The sequence below is a fragment of the Triticum aestivum genome, chromosome 1B, assembly GCF_018294505.1.
Source record: "Triticum aestivum cultivar Chinese Spring chromosome 1B, IWGSC CS RefSeq v2.1, whole genome shotgun sequence".
NCBI classification, from domain to species: domain Eukaryota; kingdom Viridiplantae; phylum Streptophyta; class Magnoliopsida; order Poales; family Poaceae; genus Triticum; species Triticum aestivum.
The window spans coordinates 571007698-571014917 of record NC_057795.1 but is presented as its reverse complement, the minus strand read 5'-3'; positions in this window follow the sequence as shown (position 1 = coordinate 571014917).

Here is a 7220-nt window from a genome sequence, read left to right as displayed (position 1 = left end):
CTCTTTAACATACATAATAGCTATTTCAAACAGGACAGAACAAATATAATTCATCAAATAACACTACACACTACTAGGAAAAGGCCTACTAATGGCGCACCAGTTTTGCCTACTAATGGCGCACTACCGGTGCGCCATTAGTACCACGCCTCTAGTATTTTTTACTAATGGCGCACCACTGGTGCTCCATTAGTATCTGGTATGTGACTATCCAACATGCACACACACATCATGCAGGAACATACATGAACATTTTCTGTAAGGGGGACATCAAGACCTTGTTTTGGAAGGACTAAAGAGCACTTGAACGAGGTTTGGCCATCAGGTGCTTCTTCACCATCAGGCTCATTTGTTGCTGCTACTCATCCTCCTACTCCATCTACATGGACAAGAGCAAGTTAGTTGTTTGCATGGCATTCACTTAATAAAACTGCATGTATATTCATCTACATTACTTCTTCAGTATAGTACAGTACAAAGGATGGATGGGTTTCAGTTCAAATATTTGCTTGCAAGTGTACTACTCATATACTTGGGCACATGGAAAATCAACTACAAGCAGGAACACGATGAGCCAGCACAAGCTAGTAAGACACTAGCAGTATAGCAACCATAACATGAAGCAAATAGAGGAATCACAAGGTAATTCTGCTAATTTCATTGAAACAATAGAGCCAATTTTAGGCAGTGTGCTAGATGAGGTACAAACTGAGATGCCATTCGTTCATTCTGTAGCAAAGCAAGCTTATTAGCTAGCTAGTACATGACCAGTCATCACTGGACGAGTCATGGCTTCAGTTGGTAAAGCCCCCCAAAAGGGAGAGAGAAAAAAGCAGATCACTCCTCCCACCTTCATCATCACAGGAACGACAAGCAGTTTTAGACTCCGCTCACCTTCATCATCATAGGAATGACAGGCAGTTTTAGATCACAAAATTAATGTTCCAACTTAGCGCTCCATCAGAGAATCAACTAAATTTGTTGGAGCGGGAGTGGTGAACGAACCTCCACACTTGAGGCCATTCTGAAGCCTCACTTCAAACTTCAGGACAATTGTCCCATCCTTCAAAGTAACATGGCTATGAAGCTCTTTGACAGGGGCATATTTCCTGGCTAGCTCGCTTACAAGGAGACCATAGTCTTCATGGCCATCACTCTTCTTGTGCTTCCATACACCTTCATGGCAGATTTATATCAAAACTTGATACAAGAAGTGTTGTGCAAAAACTATTGGTGGAACAACAGATTTTGACAGGAAATGGAGTCAGAAAGATAACTAGCTACCTGGGAAACAATCGAGATAAACAAAGAACAACAGGCCTAGGTTTAACACAAAAACCCTACCATCAGTACAGAAATAACAGGGCGCAAACATCAATGAACAATATGGCAAAAGTTAGAAATTACATGGTTTTACAGTTACAATTTATAAGGTAGTAGCTACTAGGTAGCAACTAGCACCAATCACAAGCAGCATTAGCTAGCAGTACCAGCTAGCAGCAAGCAGCAACAGCAAGCAAATGGCAGCACCTAGCAAAATTAGTAAGCCAGGAACCAAAGCAAGCAGCTAAAGCAGCAGCTAGCAACCAAACCACCACCAACAATTACTTACTAAGTAATGCTAGTCTACTTCACTTACAGTCAACTACTCAAGCAGGTACAGTAGCAATACATTACGGGCCGACAAAGTACAGAGCAGACCAGCAGAGCATGCCCAACTTTGAGCATGCCAGAGAGAAGAGAAGAAGAGGACGGGGCTCACCTGCCTGAAGAGAAGAAGAGCTCGGCGCAGATGAGGTCGTAGAACAACAGCCAGCGGTGCGGGAAAGAGCCCGAGAGGAAGATCCGGTGGCGCGGGGAGGAGGAGAGGAAGATCCGGCGGCGCGGGGAGGAGGAGAGGAAGATCCGGCGGCACGAGGAGGGGCGTGCGGCTGCCGGCGGCATGAGATCCAGACATCCAGTGTCCCGTGGCGCGAGGATGGAGAAGAGATGAGACCTAACCCTAGCACGGGCTTGGTCTGGGTGTTTCTGCCTTCCACGGGCATGGGCTCGGGGTGTTTGACCTTATTCACGATGGATTCCCATGACTGTTCCGCGCACTTGGACACTGTTCTGCGCCGTTCCCCGGCTTACCTGGGCGAAAAAAGCACCAAATCAACGTCAGATCTGGCGAAAGAGGAAAACAAACCGGATCCAGAACGAGGAGAATGGGCGAGAGTGTCCTTACCCTTGCGGTCAGGCTTGTGGCACCGCTTGACGAGGCGGACGCTGTCCTTGGCAAACTCGGGAAAGGATGCACGCCACCACAGAGATCTGATGACTTGCGGCGCAAGTTGAGGTACGGGTGTAGGGTTAGGGAAGGGAGGTGGCTTGGGATGGCGATGCAGTGGGGAAGGGAGGGGTCTGGGTGGCGATGCAGTGAGGAAGGGCACAGGGAGGCCATGGATGCAGTGAGGAAGGGCTTGTCGGTGGAGCTGATGGGGAGGGAGGGAGCTCCTGCCGGATGTGGCCACGACATGAGTAGCCCGAGTGGATCTAGGAGAAGAGGGGAGGGGCTGTCGGCGATGAGGTTGGAGGTCGCCAATGCGGCGGATTGGGTTGGGCTACGTGTGGGTAGGGATTGGGTTGGGGCGGCGGTGGATTGAGATCTGAGGGAGGGAGAGGGCTAGGGTTGGCAGCCGTGGGTGCGTGGGAGAGAAGGGGGCATGGGTGCGTGGGTGATTGGGCTATGTGGGGTGAGAGGGTCAGGGCTGCCGTCGGTTCGGGGAGTATCTGACGGTGTTGGATGCATGATCTGCGTGACATGCCTATGGACCAATCAAAACTCGGTAAACTCTTTGACAATCTTATGACCATCTAAATTGGTCTTAATTGATTCAAATAAGTATTTTTTGCATGAAAAAGAATTTTCCATTTTGGTTTTGTTGTGAAGAACCAACCAACTCTTTGTTGCAAAATTGAACCACCTCAATTTTTAGAAATATTAGACCATATTTAATGCCCAATTGAACAGACGGTTTGTTGCCTAAGGGGTTTTTCATTTTCTTTGGACGAAAAAACCATTTTCCATTTTTTGAGTGCCCAAAAGGAGGTTTTTTTGTGAAGAACCTACCAAATAATCATTGCAAAATTGGACCAAATCATTTTTCTAAAATACTAGGCCATATGGAATGCACAATTGACCAAATGGTTGGGTGTAAAAAGTTTTGATCCACCTCTTGTGAAAAAGACAAATTTCCGACGATTCAGCTGGAAGCGGGTCAAATTTGAACTGTAGTTTCCTTGTAGTTTGCTCTTTATTTTTTCTAAAAATCATTTCTAGGTACATAAGTATCTATTTAATCAGAGAAACACCAAAAAAATTCCAAGATCCAACCACTAGCTAGGAACGGTCGTTCCCGCCGTTTTGACCACATTTTCAAATGGGCATAAAAAATTCAAAACAAATTAAAAAATTAGGAAACCTTCGCATTGTGTCATCATATGTGGACAAGTTCCCAGGAAAAATAATAAACTTGTAATACGGCAATTATTTAAAAAAAGTGTTCTCAGGAACAAGCTATCACGTGTGGAGATCAATGGCTTCCAAGCCAAATGATCAATCTTATGGACACATTCATGGCATAGTTTGTTCAAATGATCTCATATTATGCACAAGGGTGCATATTGGAATGGCAAACAATATTGCCTAAGGAAGTGTCATTTTCTTTGGACGAAAAAAGCATTTTCCATTTTTCAAGTGCCCAAAAGGAGGTTTTCTTGTGAAGAACCTACCAAATAATTGTTGCAAAATTGGACCAAATCATTTTTTATAAAATAATAGGCCATATTTAATGTACAATTGAACAAATGGTTAGGCGTAAAAAGTTTTGATCCACCTCTCGTGAAAAAGACAAATTCAGCCGATTTAGTTGGAAGGTGGTCAAATTTGAACCGTAGCTGCCTTGTAGTTTGCTCTTTATTTTTTCCAAAAATCATTTCTAGGTACATAAGTATCTATTTAATCAGAGAAACAACAAAAAAATTCCAAGATTCAACCACTAGCTAGGAACGGTCATTCCCGTCGTTTTGACCGCATTTTCAAACGGGCATAAAAAATTCAAAAAAAATCAAAAAAATTCGGAGACCTTCGCATTGTGTCATTATATGTGGTCAAGTTCCTAGGAAAAATAATAAACTTGTAATACGGCAATTTTATAAAAAAGTGTTCTCAGAAACGAACTATCACATGTGGAGATCAAAGGCTTCCAAGCCAAATGATCAATCTTATGGCCACATTCATGGCATAGTTTGTTCAAATGATCTCATATTGTGCACAAGGGTGCATATTGGAATGGAAAACAATATTGCCTAAGGAAGTTTTCATTTTCTTTGGACGAAAAAACCATTTTCCATTTTCCGAGTCCCCAAAAGGAGGTTTTTTTGTGAAGAACCTACCTAATAATTGTTGCAAAATTGGACCAAATCATTTTTCTAAAATACTAGGACATATTTAATGCACAATTGACCAAATGGTTGGGTGTAAATAGTTTTGATCCACCTCTCATGAAAAAGACAAATTTCCGCTGATTCAGTTGGAAGCGGGTCAAATTTGAATTGTAGCTGCCTTGTAGTTTGCTCTTTATTTTTTTCCAAAATTCATTTCTAGGTACATAAGTATCTATTCAATAAGATAAAAAACAAAAAAAATCCAAGATTCAACCACTAGCTAGGAACGGCCATTCCCGTCGTTTTGACCACATTTTCAAACGGGCATAAAAAATTCAAAAAAAATCAAAAAATTGGAAAACCTTCGCATTGTGTCATTATATGTGACCATGTTTTCAGGAAAAAAATAAACTTGTAATATGGAAATTATTTTTAAAAAGTCTTCTCAGAAATGAGCTATCATGTGTGAAGATTCATGGCTTTCAAGCCAAATGATCAATCTTATGGCCACATTCATGGCATAGTTTGTTCGAATGATCTCATATTGTGCACAAGGGTGCATCTTGGAATTCCAAACAATGTTGCGTATGTGAGTTTTCATTTTCTTTGCACGAAAAAATCATTTTCCATTTTCAGAGTGCATGAAATTTTCTACCGATTCAGGTGGAAGCGGGTCAAATTTGAACTGCAGCTACCTCGTAGTTTGCTCTTTATTTTTTCCAAAAATCATTTCTAGGTACATAAGTATCTATTTAATCATAGAAACATCAAAAGTTTTCCAAGATTCAACTACTAGCTAGGAACGGTCAAGTCTGCTGTTTTGACCGCATTTTGAAACGGGCATAAAAAATAAAAAAAATAAAAAAATTGGAAAACCTCCACATTGTTTCATTATATGTGACCAAGTTTCCAATAAAAATAATAAACTTGTAATGCGGAAATTATTTTAAAAAAGTGTTCTCAGAAATGAGCTATCATCCGTGAAGATTCATGGCTTTCAAGCCAAATGATCAATCTTATGGCCACATTCACGGCATAGTTTGTTCAAATGATCTCATATTGTGCACAAGGGTGCATTTTGGAATTCCAAACAATGTTGCCTAAGGGAGTTTTCATTTTCTTTTCATGGAAAATTCATTTTCCATTTTCCGAGTGCCTGAAATGAGTTTTTTTGTGAAGGACCTACCATATATTTGCTGCAAAATTGGACCAAATAAATTTTCTAAAATACTAGGCCAAATTTAATGCACCATTGACAAAATGGTTGGGTGTCAAAATTTTGATCCACCTCTGGTGAAAAAGACAAATTCCCGTCGATTCAGTAGGAAGCGGTCAAATTTGAACTGCAGCTGCCTCATAGTTTGCTCTTTATTTTTTCCAAAAATCATTTCTAGGTACATAAGTATCTATTTAATCAGAAATACATGGTTTGGTGGCGAGACATTGAGGTTTGGACGGTGTCCGAGGGCGCCAACTCTAGAGCGCATAAGCTTGCATGCCCGCCGCGTGGTCACTGCGTGACTGTGGCGTTGCCATGTGTTCTGGGCGGCCTAGGCATGTCTAGTGGGTTGGGCACTCCCCAGGTAGGTGCTAGGAAGAAAATTACAACATAAGATTCTCATGAGGAGACCGAACTATGCTCAAAGATGAATTAACAGCCAAGTGTTTGATTAGCGGTACGGGAAATGCACATAGCCAATGGGCGTGAGTTTTGGTTGAGGATGATCATATACTAAGAAGAATGTCTTCACAAATTTTTAGGGAAATCAAGAATATATAAATAACACTTCCTTCACAAAGTGTTGCTCTGAACAGAATAGGCAAATGAATATTGTTGAATTATTTTTTAACTAGGCAAGGAAGGTTTTTGACATATTTGATGAAGATATGATCCAAACAATTTATGAGAATTTTTCGGGAATTTTTGGAATAACAGAAATATAGGTTGCTTCGCAACCTAGGGCAAAAATTGACACATGGACATGACACATAGGCAAAACTGATGAGATGGCGCCTAGTCATCACAACCCACCACAATTTACAAGGCTATGACCATCTATATTGGTCGTTAACAACTAGAAATAAGGCGACGGACCAGTGTTGTTTGCTTTATGACCATTTCGTGTAAGGAAATTACGACCTTTCTGACCAAAATGGTTGCAATTGTTTAGGGTTTGGAGCCCCCTGAATAGCTTTTGACAAATTGATCTCAAATGGTCATAGATCTATGACCAATTCTTCCAGGGTCACTGACAGAAGGTCACTAGTTGACATATTTCTTGTAGTGTGCTTGTGAGAGAAGTTTAGTCAACGGGTCTACCACATTCAGATCCGTATGTATTTTGCAAATTTCTATGTTTACAATGCTCTACACGGAACTACTCTAGCTAATTGCTCCCACTTTCAATATGTATGCAGATTGAGACTCAGAGTCATCCAGAGCAGTGTCAAAGCTTGCATCGACGTAACCCTTTACGGTGTACTCTTTATCACCTCCATAACCGAAAAACATTTCCTTAGTCCTCTTTAGGTACATAAGGATAACTTTAACCGCTATCCAGTGATCTACTCCTGGATCACTATTGTACCCCCTTGCCAAACTCATGGCAAGGTACACAATATGTCTCATATACAACATGGAATACTTTATAGAACCTATGGTTGAGGCATAGGGAATGACTTTCATTCTCTCTGTATCTTCTGCCGTGGTCGAGTATTGAGTCTTAGTCAACTTCATACCTTACAACTCAGGCAAGAACTCTTTCTTTGATTGGTCCATTTTGAACTCCTCC